Source organism: Arctopsyche grandis, chromosome 1 (genome assembly GCF_051622035.1).
Source record: "Arctopsyche grandis isolate Sample6627 chromosome 1, ASM5162203v2, whole genome shotgun sequence".
NCBI lineage: Eukaryota > Metazoa > Arthropoda > Insecta > Trichoptera > Hydropsychidae > Arctopsyche > Arctopsyche grandis.
In genome coordinates this window covers 40307375-40326092 of record NC_135355.1, presented here as the reverse complement: position 1 = coordinate 40326092, position 18718 = coordinate 40307375, and the positions used below count along the sequence as shown (strand labels likewise).

Below are 18718 nucleotides of genomic sequence, written 5' to 3'. Positions count from 1 at the left end.
CTCCGTGTCTGTCTAATTAACTTTTGCCGTTCGGACATCTGGTGGGACGAGTATTAAATAGATATTATGACATTCAGAAATGAAGCGATCCCACGGATGCTGTGATCCAAAACCACAAACTCGTACATATGTAATACATCTAGAGAGGTATAGAACCATGAAAATATCGATTACTGCCAGTGTGGATTTATTCAGTGCAGTTACGAAGCGCTCTATTTGAATTTTACAACTCCAAATCCAAACATCTGAGACAAAATTAGATAGTCCACTTTTGATGATGCTATTGTGATTGTTCCATGTTGAAGATGTGCAATACTGTACGTAGGAGGAACTGACCTGGAACGGCGACCCATCCCGTCATTGTTTTCAAGGAATGGTACATACATACATAGCTATAGAACTATTGGGATTGTAAATTAGTATTGGAACACTATTGTTTATATGTAATTAAGATTGATTTTCGTCTGGGTCTAATCTGCCGATTCACAGAGCGATTTATCGACAAATGAATCTCTTGGTATGAAATTTTTCATAGCGAGCTATAAAAATAAGTATTGACAATATTTTGATGGACGACAATCTTGATGCTTAAACATTCGGTCTGTTGTTTGATAATAGCTTTGAGTATGAGTGACAGTAATATGGGATTTATTATAGTTCTCTAGCCTAGAAGAATGTATGAATTATTAGGTTGGCATGCTTGAGTTGAAGAATGATTGAGTTGTCATCGTTCATTGTGGCGCTCCGTCATCTAAAGATTTTTTTAAACGATATCCTTCTGTATTTACTTTTTATTTAATTTTTTACTATTGGTTTTATCCGGCTTCGCTCGGTATTTATAATATAAACCGTTTAAACATGGTTAATCTTATAGTAAACATTAATTTGTTTTTTTATTAAATTTATTTGAATCGAAATCGTCGATTATAATCGTCGTTATAGAAACTTTGATTTGTTTTCGATGTTCCCAAACCTTTAAACCTTACATACATACAAAGTATCTTTCGAAATTATATATTTGATTTCAATCAAACATGTACATTCGTCTTAACAGATGACCCCAAAGCGACAAGTGTACTAATACAGATACAATACAATTAAAACAAGCATTTTATACAATGCGAATTCATACAAATACTATCCACAGTGACATATGTATATGGAGAAATTTTTGCAAAATTTTATTATAGAAATTTACGAACCGCTGAATTATTTAAAGATTTACAAGAGAGATTGGAAAGGATATTCCAATTTACAGGAACCGTTTCAATTAAAATCAGAAAAATTGGCAAACTCTGAAAGGAAACGATCAACCTGAAGCCACAAACCAAGGTCTGGCCAACAGGGACTAGTGGGATTTGAACGCGTGACTAGTCTGTTCAAAGCATTATATTCTAACCACTAGTCTATTCTGCTGGTTAACTACAGCATAGATCAGTGGTTAGCGAGTAATACTTTCAAGTGAGTGGTCACGGGTTCAATTTCTACCCTGATGCTGCTGGCGAGACTTTAGGTATGTTACTTCAGGTCGATTGTTTCCTATCAGAGTTTGCAAATTTATCTGATTTCAATTATAAAATTATGATAAGGGGCATAGAAATTTTTAAAAATTTGAAGTGGGGCATGGCATTGACCTGGAGTCACAAAAAAAGGTCTGGCCAACAGCTACTAGTGGGAATCGAACCGTGACCACTCCGCTCGAAAGCATAATATGCTAACCACAAGTCCACGCTGCTTGTTATGTATGTATAAGACTTATCAATTGCCAGACATGTCCGTCGCTGGAAAAGGTCTACGACCAAAAAATTGCTCTGAAGTTTGACCGATTTGTTGGCAGGCAAATCGCTACTTTAATGGACTATTTTTAATTGGTTCTTGAATACTTGAGACAAATAGGAATTCGTCTAAATTTACCTACGTACTTCTGTCTGGGTTCACCGTTGCCCTGTACTAAAGATTTATCTGTTTGGAGTTCGATTGAAGCGTTTCGAATTGACCACTGTGAAAATCGTGAAATTTCCCCCGGCACGTGCCTCAGTAATAATACGAAAATAAACGTAGACATTTTTGTATGCTTTTTTCTACTTGGAAAAATATAATTTCCTCGTTGTACTGTCGATATCACTAACGAATAAACGGTATCGATTGCTGTAACACAATTGTTACTGAAATTCATCTGTTGGCTCGTAGACGAATGTTCCTTTGATTGAGAAATTGAGATAAGAAAAACGAATCACCTCAAGTGTCGGTGGTCGTTCATTGGAACTGAAATAAAAGATGATGTAATCAATTTTTTTTTTCAAATGTGTCAACTCGTGTTGAAAGTGAAGCTTAAATTTTTTAAGGCGATCTGAAATGTCTCAAATGTCTCAAATGTCAACTTATATAGGGACGGAGAATATATATAAGATATACGTCATGACTAGGGTTCGGCGTTGACTGGGTGCTAGTCGAATAACAATAGACCGCTCCATCAGTATGCAAAGCAAGAGAGCAAAAATGCATGGTTGACAATAGTGAACCAATTTTTGGACCAAATGCATCATCAGAATGCCTATGTTTGGTCATGACCAGACTTAGGCCGCGAAGATACTTAACCCTTTGAGTGCTGACGTCTTTTCTGTTGAAAGCCCGCCACGCTGAAAGTTTCGCCAACATTTCCAACTAGAATTGTTTAGAAATCCAATAGAAAGCAGGTATAAAAGTTGTAGCCAATCCAAATAAACCCTATATAGTATGTAACTACCGCTAGGGATTCCGAGTTTTGTTAAGTTGTGTTTAGACACTAATATATCTTGCAACAATGTAAAATAAACAAAAGAAGTCTATTAATGAATGTATTTTTCCAAAACTATGTAGTTCCATCTTCTTCATTGTTGTTAAAATGTAATGCTCACAATATAAATACCAAGCCACATTTTAAAATACTCAGCAGTTAGGGATTTTCATCAGGAAATTCTGCTATGGTTATAAATTCAGAAATTCCACTGTAAACCAGTCTTTATAAACATTGACACGGATTACACGAACCATGTTCAATGCATTTTTTTTTTCAATACTACCTGGAAAGGCTTAACTGGTAGTATTCTTGTTTACTTTGTACATGCTCAAAATACAACGCCTATCGGCGCTTTCCAAGCCCATGGACTTGTTGGCAAAACGCCGATCGGCGTTGGTCAGCATTCAAATGGTTAAACCCACAAATTATAAAATATACAGTAAAAAAAAAAGTTATAGGCGTTTAAACAATTGAAATCTGACATGGCGAAAAGTGAGAAAAGTCTAAACAAACGCTGGATAAAGTCAGGCACTTATTCGTAGGAGAATTTTCAAACGCGTCTAATACGATATTTTTTCACCATCGCCATGGCGAAGGATACATTCACTTATATTGATGACCAAAATGAGCAATATGGCAAAGTATGAAAACGATCAGATAAGAGGCAATTTTTTTTCCGAATTGTAATCGTATGTAATTAAGAGGTATGTAAAAAAATGGTTCACTATTGTCAATTACTACTGTCAACTTTTTTTTGCTCTCGCTTTGTAGGACATTAGTGAACCATTTTTTGTGGGTTAAAGTCTGGTCATGAGTACTCACCGGAGCCTGAGGGGGCCGTGTATTGTTCAAAGGTTGTAAATGCATTGTTAAAGGTTTGCCGAACAATGGATAGCACTGTGACTATCCTACCTCTAGTCATGAGCGCGCTCATGAGTCATGAGTAGTCACCGGAGCCTGAGGGGGCCGTGTATTGTTCAAAGGTTGTAAATGCATTGTTAAAGGTTTGCCGAACAATGGATAGCACTGTGACTATCCTACCTCTAGTCATGAGCGCGCTCATGAGTCATGAGTAGTCACCGGAGCCTGAGGGGGCCGTGTATTGTTCAAAGGTTGTAAATGCATTGTTAAAGGTTTGCCGAACAATGGATAGCACTGTGACTATCCTACCTCTAGTCATGAGTCGAATGCGCTCATGACTCATGAGCGCATTCGACTTTTTACCTCTAATACGCGCGCGCGCCTACAAATTACCTTACATTATATTATCTTTATATATAATATATAACTTTATTTCAATTTGTGTATTAATTCCTTTCCGAAACCACCACAACACTAGTGTAACATTCTCGTTACGCACATTGTGTCTCCGTATTCCGTGGGTGCATGTACGTTGTTGCCCGTCTTTTGTCTCCGTGCGCACATTGTGTCCTAATTTTAACAGTAACAAATAGTAGAATAAACTGTAAAACAGGTAAAATAATTGAAAGGTTTTATGATTTATATAACTACTATATAATCTTTCAAAGTTCACGTGCACAACTGTTGGCTCAACTGATGATCACGACATTGTATGTACATATTTTGAGCGTCTACATTGCCGATAATGAATCATTGCGAAACGTGTAGTTCTCCCAACTACACTCGTATGATACCTGATTGTATGCTACACCTGTCGCTTTCGGCTTATCTGTCCATTTGCTAAAACTGATGAATATCGCACGGAAACGCATGAATCATTTCGGCGTGACTAACGCCCAATTAGGAACCGGTACTGAGCAGAAAACCCAATTCAAACGAAAAAATTCCTAAATGACGCATTACATATTTATTAGATGTATTTAACGATATCTTACCTCAGTATTGTTTAAAGATAAAGGCACTCGAGTATTATACCTGTAAATTCGTTTATTATTCAATTCGATTAGACGTTCTTGTATTGCTGAAACTCATACGCACATATGTATGTACATAGGTAGTTCAAAAAGTTTTTCGTAAGAACTATATGGTTTTCAAAGCTATACACCCTATATTTATTGTATTCCTAGAATGAACTACAAGAAATTTATTTTAATAGATTTTGTTTGATTAGCATTAACAATGGATAGCACTGTGACTATCCTACCTCTAGTCATCATCAATTGCCTCGTATGCATATTTGTCAATTTTTTTCCATGTTTCTAATGAAATCGAATTTTTTTATTTGCATTTTCCGAAAACTTTTTGAACGTCTCCTCCCCCTCCCTCCCCCATATATACATTACGATATTGTTCGAAGCACATTCTGTTAACTGCTTTACCACACGTTAATCCTTTATTTGTTAAGTCGACATCAATAGATGTATTATAATACCACTACTTCTATCTAAAACCTAAATATATTATGTATGTACATACATATGTGTAAGTACATACATATACATATACATACATAAACTTTTGAATGAGTAGAACCAAACGTCCAATGCAGTCATGTCAAACATGGAGGCTGCGCATTTTACATATGCGGCACGCGAAACCTTGGACTTTTTAAATGTGGTATTTTTCTATAATTCTACATATTTTTTGCATGCTTTAGTTGTGACGTACTTACATATATGCAAGAATGCCACTTTTTTAATTTCTACATGCAAAATTACTAAGGGGTCAAATTATGTTGGTACATACATACTGATGAACGACGTGAAAATTTTAGGAGGGGTTTGTTTGTATTTAATATGAATTTTTCAAATTTATCTTTTGAAATCGGAGTTTAAGATCATTTTTCAAATTTTTGGAACGACTCATCGAAAAATAGTTACAGAAATGGTGTAACGAAATACGCTGTTTCTTTCAAGCAGGGACACGTCACTCTTAAGGTGGCATTTGGGAACGCGCGACCGAGTTGAAAACTTGCGACATAGACAGGAGATAGAGGCAGGTCGGTTTATGTTTGCTTTTGTATACAATTACAAGGAGAGCATTTAGGAGAGAAATATCGAGACAGGTGACGGCGACACGTCTCTCTCCCGAATGTTCTTCTAATTGCATATAGTTTATATAATTGTATGCCGTTCCTCCTATCGGTGAAAACACACAGCGATGAACGTTACATCGTGTGCATGGCTCCCCACTGTGGGTGGTCTCCTACATTTCTTCAAATATGGAATACACCGTTATCGATCACTGTCAAGCAAGGATACAATGTTTACCGAAAATACCCTAGAGGGTCATTTTGGGGCGGGGCGGGCTTGGCGTTCCATGAATATGTGCAAGGCACGGCCAGTTTTTTTCGCATGTTTTAAGTATGTAAAAAAAACCACGTACCACGTGCACCGCTGTGTGTTTTCGCCCTAATTTTTCCGTCTCCTATTCTGTCGCGAGTCTCCGTCTCTTGTTTCGGTCATGCGTTCCTAAATTCCACCGTAAAGCGACTTGTCTCCGTCTCCTGTCTCTGTCTTTATCTCCGTCTCTTGTATCTGTCTCCTGCCCATCTTCTGTCTCTGTTGCGAGTCTCCGTCTCTTGTATCGGTCGCGCGTTCCCAAATGCCACCGTAAAGCGACTTGTATCCGTCTCCTTTATCCATCTTCTGTCTCCGTCTCTTGTATCTGTCTCCTGTCCATCTTCTGTCTCTGTCGTGGGTCTCCGTCTCTTATCTCTGTCGCACGTTCCCAAATGCCACCTTTAATCAACTTTTCTCCATCTCCTGTCTCCGTCTTCTGTCTTAGTCTTCTTTCTCCGTTTTCTGTTTCCGTCTTTTGTCTCCGTTTCCCGTCTCTATCTTTTATTATTGCGAGCCTCGTCTCTTGTTTCTGTCTGCTACCCGTCTCCTGTCTCTGAAGTGAGTCGCCGTCTCATGTCTATCGCACGTTCCCAAATGATACCGTAAAGCAACTTGTCTCCTGTCTCCATCTTCTGTCTTCGTCTTCTTTCTCCGTCTCTTGTCTCCACCTCCCGTAACAATCTCTTACTCTGTCGCGAGTCTCCGTCTCTTGTCTAGGTCACACATTCCTAAATGTCTCAAGTCTCCGTCTTTTGTCTTCTTCTTTTGTACTTCACTCTCGCCTAGTATTACTACCACCTAATCTAGTCCTGATTATTTTTCCTAGTTATTTTTAACGTTTCACTTCTACTGTATGTAGACTGATTTTATTAAGAGAATTTGCTTTATGTAACTGGACGTGTAACAAAACTTTGCAACCTTGAAAAAATCCATGAAAACATGACTCCGCATCACCCTACTTAGAATCATTTATCAAAGCTAACTTAAGTTTCACTTCTATGTATTGTTTTTTTTTTTGTTTGATTGTTTAGAAAAATTAATTTGAAATGGAAACTCTTGAACCGCTTATAATTTAAGACACTTTTATTTGTGATATTTTACTTGTCATGTTGACATTGTGAGGTGTAACTTGACGCAACATTCGACGTTTTGCATTATTATCTACACATATGTACATTAAAACGACAAACTGGTGTGACGACATGTACATATTACATATAGATAGAACAGATCCACTTAGGCAGTTGGCGTGTAAAACTATCGATTTCCTTCAAATCGGTCACCAAGTGTGTCCCACTTGCCAATCAAACATTGCGATAGGTATTTCAAGCGACAATTGCTCACGGACCATGCAAATTAACTCGTTTTGTACGACGTGCACGTCAATAAATTGCATGTACATATGTATTCAGAAAATATTACAATAAAACAATTCGTTTTAGGATTGTATACAATTTCGAATTCGCATTCGGCGAGTCGTGAAGGGAAAGCGGATTGTTTCTTCGACACTTGTTCCAATGCTCCCTTGACATTTGATGGAAAAAATTGATACTTTATCATCTCGAGTCTATCATTATTGGAATTTGGTTGATTTGCAACGGTCCATAAAGCCGAACATTGTATCTAATTCATTCTCATTGTATTGTCCATTCCCAAAACTATAATTTGATGTAGGCTCAATGTTGAATACCCAAACCATTTTTGCCATTTTTTGAACTTTAATGATATCAGCTACAAATTTGTTTAATTCCTCCTTAGTTTGTTCTTTAAAGTACTTTGGGTTTTTATCTGCCACTGTTCTTCAATCCAACATTGAATATCTTATAGTTTTATCAGCTTCTTCCTGATAAAACTATCTTCAGTTATCACATAACATACTGCAGACTAAAACTTCGTAGATTAATTAGCCTTATCTAATTTCCTAAACCCTCCCACCTCTTACATATATTGCGAAGGAGTTTTTTTTTTGTTATTCTTACTCCATCACTTTTAAAATACATCTTACTGTTCCCCAAAGTTTTTTCATTAGATATTAGATATAACTAAATACATTCAATATAAAGTTTTGCATAAACTAAATTTATATACTCATTAACCATTGATCCTTATATAGCGTACTTTATGTTCCAATCCGTCATCTTTATTCAATGCAACTTTGAATTATATGACCAACATCTTTACCATATTCTTCCTGGTAAAACTACCTTCAGTTTCTGTGCACCCACTGAAGCCTCAAAAGTCGCAGATTGACCTTATCTGATTTTCCAAACCCCTTCACCTTTGACATACATATATTGTGAAGAAGAACCTTTCCAACAACATTTCTTCATACTCCATCACTTTTAAGATCTTTTTCCTAAAATTTGTTCATCTAATATCAAAGTTTTGCATACACTAAATTCATATAATCATTAACCATTGATCCTTAATTTCTTCTATTGCCTACTTTGTGTTCCAATCTGCCATCCTTTTTCAATCCAACTTTGAATAAGAAACCCAACATCTTTATCAGATTCTTCTTAATAAAACTACATTCAGTTAATACAGAACTCTGTACCCACTGAATCCTCAAACATCGCAGAATGCCTTATCTCATATCCCAAACCCCTTCACCTTTTACATATACATAATACATATATTGTGAAGGAGAACCTTTCCGACAATATTTCTTCATACTCCTTCGCTTTTAAGATTCATTTCACTTTTCCATAAAATTTGTTCATCTAATATCAAGGTTTGGCATACACTAAATTCATCTGCTCAATAATCATTGATCCTTAATTTCTTCTATAGCCTACTTTGTTTTCCAATCCAATCTTCTTCAATCCAACTTTGAATCAGAAGCCCAACATCTTTATCAGATTCTTCTTAATAAAACTATATTCAGTTAATACAGAACTCTGCACCCACTGAAGCCTGTCTTCAGTTGACAGTTTAAGTCTAAAACTTCGTAGAAGTTTAAGTCTAAAACTTTGTACTTCGTACCTTATCTGAATTCCCAAACCCTTTTACCTCTTAATACTTCGAAGAAGAAGCTTTTCGACAATCTTTCTTCATACATTGTATTTAAGAAATCCTCGCAGCATTTTCATCTGCCATACATATTTCTGATTTAAAACTTTTTTTCCTATTTTTAAACATAATCTTTTTTATTGAACAAATACTATCGTCAAATAATTCCGTCTCCATACAAGGACATACATATTTGTCTAAATATTCTATGCTATTGTACGTATTTTTATTTACCAATATACTTAGTTTTGTTTAAATGTTCAGTTAAAATATTGATTCGTCTGCGTGTCTATATGTATAAAAGTTGTTCTTGGAAACTTATGGAAAATGACAATATACATACTAGTACATACATTGTGAACTGTGAGTTTTCACACGTATTATATTTTCCTTTGAATATTCAATGAAACTTTACTTTGAGACACACACACACAGTTCGTGGGAACGCAACGAAAACATTTGCATAGCACATGTTACGATGCATTTTGCTCTTGCAAGATGCACACTGACACTTCCTCTCATTCAACGTCCTACAGAGGGCATCTCGACAAACTCCAACAACACACACACGTGTTTTTCAAACTCTCATTGTTTCACTATGAGAATTCGTGAGAACTTCCACGCTTCGTAGGTACATATGTACGTATCTATCTGCTCTAGGACTAAAAATAACTATCGACCAAGTGCGTCCGTCGCTTTTGAAAGTGACCCATATTTGGTATCTGCTAATGTGACAGTGTTGAATTTATTCGAAACGTGTGTTATTTCGACGTCAGTTAGATTCCATCGCTATAAAAGCCTTTTTGTGTTTTCGAACGCGATTAATAAAACGAATCCCGCTCTACGCCTACTCAGATTATTCAAATTTTCCCGCTTTTCTTTTTCAGCCTGACGAGCGTCTGAACCCATTACTACAGGCAGATTGAGAAAAGACTATGTCATCGCCGCCGTAAAATTACATAAAACCTTGTAAGTAATGACCTCATTTACATTTATAAACCCCTCTATATGGCGATGAACTTCACGGTCGTTTGCTCGAAACGACAAATTGTCCTAAATTGACTTCTGTTATACTTATCTCATGTCTTATACCTTCTATGGCTACGATCTTTCATTATTTATTTATACAGATTACACCCATTTTTGCTTTTACTATACACGACATCTATTTTCGAACATTGTGAAAGTATTGTATTGAAATATGACAGGATTGCCATTTTTTTGGAACCATTTCCAATGAAGCCACATAAATTGTCAAATTCTTAAAGGAAACAATCGACCTTGGAGTCACATATCCAAGGTCTTGCCAGCAGCATAGCCAGGGATATAACCCATTACAGGCTTATCATTGATCTATGCAGCTTGTTACTATGGTATTTAGAGTTGCTATAAAGACGATGATTAAAAGTCTGACGTTTATATACCACTACATATTTTAAAACGACAAGGATTTTTATTTTATTTATTTTATTGCTCTCTAATCGGACAAAAGACAAATGCGCATGCGCACAACATTCATATGACAGCTGTTGCATCTTTCTCGAACAATTCTGTTGATTCTCGAACAATTTTTGACAGTCGTAAATGGTATTTATTTATTTTTAAATATTATTTATTTATTTATTATTACATACATACTAGGAAGGCTTGACAGGAAGACCCCAATGCGCCTTCCTGGACAATTAATTACAAACAATGCAGCATTTTATTATTACATAAATCACTGTATTTCCAGAAGCTGAAGAACACGAAATAACAATTAATCAATTAATTAATTACAGAATTAATCCATTGAGACATCTATGGATTTTAGATTTGTACATAAATTTTACAAATTGTAGATACAATAAATACAGAAGATTTGTGACAACAGGAAAGATGGTTTTTTGCAAATTTTGAGGAACCGTTTCAATAATGATCAGATAAAATTGGCAAACTCTGATAAGAAACGATAGATTTAGATTAAATCAAATTTTTAGACACAATGAACACAGACACATATCTAATGTTCTATAATAAAATATAATAAGTTAAACAAAACTTCCAGGATCTGTCAAGTTGGTGCGAATTTCGCCAGAGAATACCGACTATTATTAATTTAGTATACTTTATAGTAATCTGTTCATAAAAACACCTCGAAAAAATATCTATCTATTAAATTATTTAATTTCTTGTAATTTAGTTTCGAGTATTTTGTATTCATTTTTTTGTCAAATTGTAAAATATTGTAAAAATTTCAATATCCTCTTGTAAAAACGCCAACAATCTCGTTCAAGACTTCTTCACTCGCCTAGATAATTAATTACAAACAATGCAGAATTTTTATTACATAATCGCTGTATTTCGAGAAACTGAAGAACACGGAATAAACGATTAATTAATTAATTAATCTATTGAGACATCTATGAATTTATCCATTGAAACATTTGAGGAACCGTTTCAACAATGATCAGATAAAATTGGCAAACTCTGATAAGAAACGATCGACTTGAAGTCACACATATTCAAGTCTAACCAGCAGTATTAAAGATTAGCCCGGGATCGAACCCTATAATCTCTTGGTACTAAATATAAAAGCAACCACTGAGCCATACTGCTGGCTGAAGTTGATACAGTCGCAATATTGAATTTTGAAGTCTGAATTTTGAATTTTGAATCTTCTCGTCTTGATAAATCTTTCAACTCGCGCCCATTTAGCTTGCGCCCAGTTATCTCGCGCCCACCTTTCGTTCGCCCAGTTGTCTCGCGCCCACTTTTCGTTCGCCCAGTTGTCTCGCCCCCCACTTTTCATGCGCCCAGTTGTCGCATACCCACATATTTGACACATTCGCCGACCTCTGCGCATTTATTCGCATTTTCAATTCTCCCAAAGAGCATTCATTCTATGTGACCTTTTTTTTATTTATATAAATACGAAGGCTTTTTATCTGCTAAGCTCCGCCTGTGAAATTTGCGTGAAAAGCGGTAAAGCGTGTAAGCTTCATCGCGATTTCGCCGCCCTCCCGTATTTTCTTTACTTATGAGGGTATCTTGCATATTTTCTGCTGAATAAAGGTTCCTTTCTCCTATTTTACGTTTTTAAGTTCGGTTTAGCACGGATTTCGCGAGCCTTCGGGTGCTCATGCTAATGGATTTCAGATTGGCCGCCATTACGAGGGAAAATCTGCCCTTGCCGCGATTATCTCGACACCATAAAATTTGCCGATCATCTCGATCGCTGCCCTCAAATATATCTTCTATATACATACATACATATTTTTGATATATAAACATAATTAAATATTTCAGCTACATTTAGGGATTATCAAACTGGGTGATACCATTTTAAATGAAGAATAAGAGTAGATTAAAAATATTTAAACCGAAGTCTACAAAATATATCTAAAAATTATTATTATATATTTTAACATCATATACGACATATATACAGCCAGCAGCATAGCTCGGTCGTTAAGCTTCTGCTTAGCGTCGAGAGGCGCCGAGTTCGATCCCATGAGTTGACCTCGAATTAAAATATTTTTTCTGAGTATATCTGTAGTGCTGCTGGTCAGACCTGGATATTTGTAACTCCGGGTCGATCGTTTCCTATCATAGTTTGCCAATTGTCTCCGATTTCATTGTTAAAACGGTTCCCGGTAAAATTTCCTAAATATCCTTTATACCTACTATGTCACCACTATTTAAGATGGATTAGTGTACAATAAATTTTTGTACTATTCATAGATGTCTCGTTAATTTGCGAGTTTTTCAGTGTCTCGTAATTCAGCGACTTACTAAATAAATGAAACTTGAGATTTTCAAAATAGATTGGAAAGGAGATGCCCATTTTACAGGATCCGTTTCAATAAAAATCATAAAAATTGGAAATCTATTCATATTATGGTATCCAGGTAAAAATCGCTCAGTCAATAAGTGCCCCGAGATAACCGCGCTGACATTACCGCGCGGCGACAAAACCGCCCCAGCAAAAAGCGCTCAGAATGTATTAAAAAAATAAAATATCAATTTCGACTTCGTTCTCGATATTTATTATGAATATTTTCTAAAACGTCATATTGTGACAATATTAACCCGACGATACGACGCAAGCAATATTGCGCCGTATTGTCGCGTATTTTACATACATATAAATAAGCCGATTTTGCTTTGCACTCGGCCAAAACAAATCTGAAGGTGCTGAAACGTACGCTGCTTTATAGTATGAATAGAAGTAGTCTTTTCCGTGCACTCCTGTGCTGGATAATATAAGTACTATTGGCAGTTCGGCGCTCGTATCGTGTCGTCACGCTTCAAACTTTTACATGTGTAATGGTTGACGTCATCAAACTAGTAATTGTAAAAATGGAAAGACCATTTGAATAATAAAAACAAGATCTTTTTTAATTTAAATTTAAAAAATAATGCTCTGCTGCAATTTTTTTTTCATTAAAACTTTCAAATATTGCCAATATTGTATCGCCGATTTTTAGTCGCCGTATCAAATGGATTTGTATATATCAATAGATACTATTTACATAACTGATTCATTTTGGTGTATGGACTTAACTACTCATGCGGTCGGTGGGCCGCAGTTTTCTCAACAATACGTTTTTACATATTGTGACGTCATCGTTAATCATTCGCGCCATTTTCACACCTGAGAGTTCAAAATGGCGCTAATGCTCGTTTTTTATCGCACTTCCGCGTTACGTTGCTTTTTTATTGTTTTTTAATTTTGATTTCAAATCCGTCACCGATTATGTGACATTTGCGCTTTTCACTTCTCCCACGAGCGTAAACCTTGTTAATTATTGTAATATTGTCGTTATGAAAACCATTGTAAGTTTATGTAGTGTAACGTCACGCAAGACGCAATATTCTATTATATTATACACATTAAAGTAATATTCAATGTGTTTTTTTTTTATATAAAAATACCGCTAGTTTGCGCCAAAATGTGAAATATTTTATTTCAAATAAAAATATTGGGATTTACCTGTAAGGCCTTCCTGGTGATATAAAAAAAAAAAATATATATATATATATATGTATGTAGATATATTGAATATTCATGAGTCGAATTTTTTCGTTTGTATCGAACTTGATATATTATCGACTTTTAGTAAACAGAAATAAGCTCTCTTTTATTTAAGACTCTCCTTAAAGTCAGCGCAATTAAGCTGAGTGCCTCTTAAAGAAAGCAATTTCTTAATGTGATCTAAATATATAAACGATTCATACTAATTGTTTCATTGCTTGATCTAATATGAACAGCATATTTACACTGAAATTGATAATATACATATATGAAATTGCTTTGGCTATAATTAAGTTGAAAATGACGACTTTCTTTTTGGTTCAGAGACGAGATATGACTTTTCTTATAGATCTATGCCCAGTCAATACGAATCTGGTAATAAAAAATGTTGATTGGCTCGAAATTCGGAGATATATGTATGTGTTTTTTAAATCGCGCGGTTTTTCTATATCTTGGTGTTGTTCGGTTGATGTCTCAAAACCTGTCAATTTCCTGTTCAAAATGATTATTGGAATCTATAGTCGGGTATTTTATCTTTCATTTGTAGTACTTTTCAGCTTTCAAATCTAACTAAGTAGTCGTCCAGTTCAAATCAAAAGACAAAAGTATGTATTTTCACTTGGGATTTTTTCCCACTGTTAATTCTTTTTTATATTGAGTATTTTCTATTGAAACAGGTTTATTGGGATAGTGTTCTGGCCACATAATTTTTGTTTTCGTTTAAAAGGGTTAATTGGAAGTGTGCTGAATTTTAAATCGGTAAAATTGCGAGCTAAAAGCTCGTACTAGTATTTACTCGTATTTACACGAATCTGAATTGAATTAATAAGCATAATACATTAAATTGTCTTTATATGAGAATTAAATAAAATTTCACTTAGAAAAATCATATTTTGACTATTCTTGTGGATTAATAACAAAAATTCTATTTACAACTGGCTTACCTTGATAAAATAAACGAATAGTCGAAATATGATTTTTTTACGTGGAATTTTATTTATAGTAGTAATACTACAAATATCGATAACTGATCACGCTTATATTTTAATTTTGATCATTATTTTTTATTTGAATGCTAGATACTTTGCAATAAACCTCGAATAGGAAAATACAAGAAATTTCACGTAGTTTGTATTTTGAAATATGTTCATATCAAATAACAATGCTTGTTATAATCATGAGACGTATACGTAACTAGGCTTTGCTCGAACGAGTAATGGTTTGAAATAAAAGTGAAAAATTTGAACTTTTCCCAATCTACGGTCTAAATCAGAGTATCGTGAGATATTATGCCGAATTTTATAAATAAATAAATAAATATAGAATACAATTTATAACATGTATAATACAATTTAAATAGTTTTCGACAAAATTTCAGTAACTTTTACGAATATTTTTTGTAATAATTATATAAACTAGCACTAGAACAAGTAAAATAAGTAGATATATTTAACGGTCAGTAACAGTAATTATAGTTATCAGTTTGTTCAGTAAATACTTTATTTCTTAATTATGTATGTACATATATTCTATAAAATTAAAAAATAGATCTTCATATATCAAATTGCGAACCAACTGTTAAAATAAACTGACCGTTGAATAATTATTACTGACCAATCCAAATATACAGATTACTGGTTTTGTCTTATTATTTTTTTTGAGCCGAATATACTGACCGTTTATTTTATTCATTATATTACTCATTATTATCATTATACTACTTTAATCGGTAGTAATAGCTTAATAATATTATGAATTAAATCTTTCCTACCTTTAGGAATATTTTTAATATTACAGACCTTATTAATTTGTTTAAATATCAACTATATAATTCAATACAAAGTTTTGCTATCCATAACATCACGTTGACAATTTCTTTTATCGTCTAAAGAATTTCAATTTCATATAATATAAAATACATACGTATTTCATCAAAAAAAATAATAATAACATCAACAACTTACGTATTTTATATTAAAATTTTATTAATTTAAATTCTGCTTTACGTCTTCGAATTTAGAGAGTCTTTAATTAATATTATGTATTGGATATATTATGAGCATTTATAAGAATTTTAAATTGGTTTTTGAGCTCTTTTTCCTATCATGCTGTACATTAACATTATAATAATATAATACTATGATTACTAACAAAATTAAATTAAAGTTGTAAAATAGAAAATGATCAGTAGATCATTAGCTATTAAAATATTATAGATATAAGAAGATAATTTAGTAATTATAAAAAGCATTTAAAAATCAAAATCAATTAATGGAAATATTTCAAAATATGAAAAACGAAGTCAAAACTAACAAAAAATAAAATTCCTAGTATAATGTAATATGTATATTATAACTTACTAAAGCATTTAAAAATTTGAATACGGGCTTTTATTTATTTATGGTACCGCAAAATCAGCAATCAGCAATCGCCGCACCTTTTGACCCCTAGGGAGTCAACAAAAGCCCCGAAAAGAAAAGTCAATACTATGAAAAGCCGTATTATACATATTATAGTTTTTCGTTGGAAATCGTAGCCGAGCCTTAGTCGGGTTGTGAGTGGGGTTCATTACTTGGTGAATGGGCTTCGTAGTAGTAGTAGTAGTGGAAGGAACGGCAATGGCCGTAAAACTGAATGAAGCAGCTCGACAATGGCGGTTCTGCTTTTGTGAGCAGAATTAATGGCCCGAGACAGGCAGAACTCAAATGCTATCGACTGTGGCTAGAAATACCGATGACATTTAAAAATAACTGGCCCGGACGAATGCCCAGAGGTGAAACCCGCGCCCTTATACAGCTTCGATGTGCTTAATTTCTAATTGGCGCAATTAGATTATGCTGAGTCGGTATGTATTAGGGTTCCCAACACAGGCTTAACCGAAACCGTCTAACCGGCGAAACTAAAATTGATAACATTTTTACAAACCTCCTTTACGTTTCACATTAAGACGACTTTTTTTATATCTCTTATCTCTTATCCGATCGTTTTCATACTTTGCCATATTGCTCATTTTGGTCATCAATATAAGTAAATGGATCCTTCGTCATTACGATGGTGCAAAAATATCAAGTAAGACGCGTTTGAAATCTGCCCGGCGAGATAGTCGTTGACGTTTATCCACCGTTTGTTTAACCTATTCTCACTTTTCGCCATGTCAGATTTCAACTGTTTAAGCGCCTATTTTTCATTCTATATTTTATAAAATTTGCTTTATAGGTTCTCGTTATCTCTAATATATAAATATTTACAGTTTTAACTCTCAGATGTATATATAAATTTCAAATTTGGCGTATAGCTTCGTGTAATGGCATATACCCGCTATATATCGATTTAAGGCCAAATGTGTCAGATCTGACATTTCACTGCTACAAGTACATCTCTTTACTGAGCGTTATCTGCGAGATGAGTATTCAATAAGAAATTATGTTGTATCTAATTGTTAATATGATTTACGATTTTTCCACCAATAAACACAGCTAGGCCCCATTTTTATAGTGTAGTTCTAGCAGTGACGTTTAACCCATAACCTCAAATTTCAGTTGTTTCTTCCTCCAAAACAAACTTTCTAACCAATACAGGCTTAATATACATATGTACACAGATCAAATAGTGATAGTTTTATTTTTAGTTATCAGCTGATTTAATTATTAAAACTTAAAATATACCGTATACGATTAATTCATTATTTATTTATTTATACAGATAAAAACTCATTTAAGTAAATTACATAATAAAAACATTTTATGAAATCTTATAATATAAAATTAACAATAAAAGAAAAAAGAAAATCAGAAAAGATAGTAAAAATTAAGGAAACAATATTCTGAATGGATCCTATAAACCGACCAATATAAAGTGGAGAATTTCGAGTTGCGAATTTTTAGGATATAACGTTTATGGGGAATTCCGGGACTGTTCGGACTACTGCGTGTCTGAACACTCGGCTACTTGCCTTTAAAATGAGGGACACACGGTGTGAACCTCGTGAATCGTAGAATAAATGCTGTGAAACGACTTTGGCCTGTAATTTGGATCCCTGACCCATCCGTACGCAACAATTTTATTAATTATCAAAAAATTCTCCGAAAAACCGTGAACTGCTATTTCCAGGTCAATTGGAAGCCATATAGTATGTGTTTCTTTACATTTCGTAAATAATTCAAGGTTGTGTATTTTGGTCGAGTATTTTTCTTTGTGGATGATTAATTATCGTCATTTTCATTACGAGTTATGGAGCTTAGTGTGTAATCTAATATACCTAATTCGTTTCGTTTGTGAGCTTAACACGCTTCACGTAGATCATGGGTTTTCCTAATTTGTCAAATGATTTCGGTCATGTTTGCCAGCAAATTACATATATTGCTCCATCTCAGTACTTCTCAAACTCTTTATACACTTTTCCTCTGTAGCATTGAAATCGCCTACTGCACATAAACAGCAGTACGAAATATATTCTCTAGTACATTCTATACGGAATCATTCATATCTTCCGTAATATGTACGTGGCGTACTCGAAACAGCAATAACCGACACGATCTATTCATATTATACGGTAGTACATATAAACCGGTTTTCTTTGGCCACATATATATTACGCATATTAGAAATATTCACGCATGACATGACGTGCACGCGTACTAACGAAAG

General features: G+C 34.3%; 1 protein-coding gene across 1 annotated transcript in view; it reads left to right on the top strand.

Annotated features, from left to right (window-relative positions):
• Positions 1 to 18718, top strand: part of LOC143914242 (uncharacterized) — an 82708-nt gene that overhangs the window by 8597 nt on the left and 55393 nt on the right. Inside the window, exon 2 of the mRNA XM_077434421.1 lies at positions 9942 to 10023. The gene's annotated coding sequence lies outside the window, so the exon portion shown is untranslated. The remainder of the gene's footprint in view (positions 1 to 9941; positions 10024 to 18718) is intronic.